Raw genomic sequence first — 1,857 nt, forward strand, 5'->3', positions numbered from 1 at the left:
GGAAAAACAAAAAACAAATCACACCCACCATCTAAATGATGTAACTTCCAAAGAAATAAATAAAAATCAACTCCTTTATTTTCTTTTACAAAAATACATATTTGCAGTCATGTGATAGTTATCATAGTTGTTACGAGTTTACATGGTTCCAAGAAACTACACAGTGCTCCAGGTTAAATATTTAAGATAAATTTAGTATAAGAATGGCCACTTATTAATTTCTGGATTAGAAATGCTATTCATCAGGGTGTGCAAAAAAACTGCAAGTTGGAAATTAATGCTGAAGTGGTGTAGTTTAAGTAACGTAATAGATATATTACACTTTTGGTCATGAGTAACTGTATACAAACCATAACAGTATTAAAATACATATTTTCATAAAAATACCATTGTGACACCTTATATCTAAATAAGACATTTTTAGAAAGATGGCATGAAATATTTATCATACAAAAGAATATTGTTATAGCAAGATTATGTTGCAAGTTTTTAAAAATTCTATCAAAGCACTTAAAAGCAGTTTTGTTTTTTGTTTTTTTGAACTGTGATCCACTTGACATATAAAAGTGTACGCTCTGTGTACACTATAGCATTAAGTTTATTCTACTTGAAACTGGTGTGCTGGTCAAAAATACAACACTGCATGTGGAGCAGCTGTGTTCTTATATACCACTGAAACTTGTTCAAGAAGATAAACATCACATTCTTGTTGCTTAATATGCAAGAGGAAATTACTCTTTATGCATGTCTGCTATATGCATATACTGAGAATAATTTCATGCTACAATCTTTTCTTGCCACAGTTTGACTTTTCCATAGGCTTTTTTCAGCTGAAGCCAGCATCTTCTCCCTCCAGCCCCACTACCTCCTCAAACACCCTACTAGTTTAAGTAAAAAAAATAAAGTAAAAAAATAAAGTATTTGTAACAGGAGCTGACTGCTATGATCTCCAACTGAAACAGGCTGTATATCAGCTAACTCTACTGAAATCACTGATTTTAAAATCCATGTTAGAACACCACTGTGTTTATTTCCTGTGATGAACACTGCATACTTACATTTACACTAGTGATCCACTTTAAATCTTGAATGTCAGCAGTTTAAAACCACCCATTAGTATACAATTACTTTGTATTTAAGGCATGTGAGTAAGAGCACCCTAATCAACTGACATTGAATGGAGGAGTCTTCTCTTCAGGAAATTTTTGTCAGCTGCCCTCTCTTCTTTAAAGATGCTAAATTAATGTGGTTTTGGAAAGATGGTAAGAAGGAGAAAGGAAGAAAGTTAAGAACCGATATGATTATTTCAGCTGTCCCTGAAACAGTTTTGAAAGCCATGATTTACCAGTAAAATATGTCAACTATAATGTATTCTGACAAAGTCACATAATATGCCAGTTAGGCTTATCACTAGATGAAAACTCGGGGCGGGGGGGGGCGGTGAGAGAGAGAGAGAGAGAGAGAGAGAAGCAATCAGGTACTACCCCAACAGGGCAGTACAGGATCAATATTGCTTACCCCTGAGTGAACAGGACTGGGTACAGCAGCACCAAGTAGAAAACATTCTGCAATGCCAGCACTGCACTGTGGTCCTATACTGTGGTATAGTTTCATATGCCCACAGATTTTTCTTTAAGAGCACTTATTTCAAACGTTATTAGACACAGGAATTCCTTTAGTTGCATTGGTATTACGTGGAAAAAACTGTAAAAATAGTATAGTGGGTTACACTATTAGTACGGTCCATTTGTAGTGTTAATAGGCTATTTAGAGCTGTGTTCTGAAGTTGGTAAGCCACTGTCTTCTGTGAAATTACATTTGCCTTTTGTTTTCTGCACAAAAAAAGCCCAGTAGAAA

Source organism: Phaethon lepturus, unplaced genomic scaffold (genome assembly GCF_000687285.1).
Source record: "Phaethon lepturus isolate BGI_N335 unplaced genomic scaffold, ASM68728v1 scaffold44871, whole genome shotgun sequence".
Classification (NCBI taxonomy): Eukaryota; Metazoa; Chordata; class Aves; order Phaethontiformes; family Phaethontidae; genus Phaethon; species Phaethon lepturus.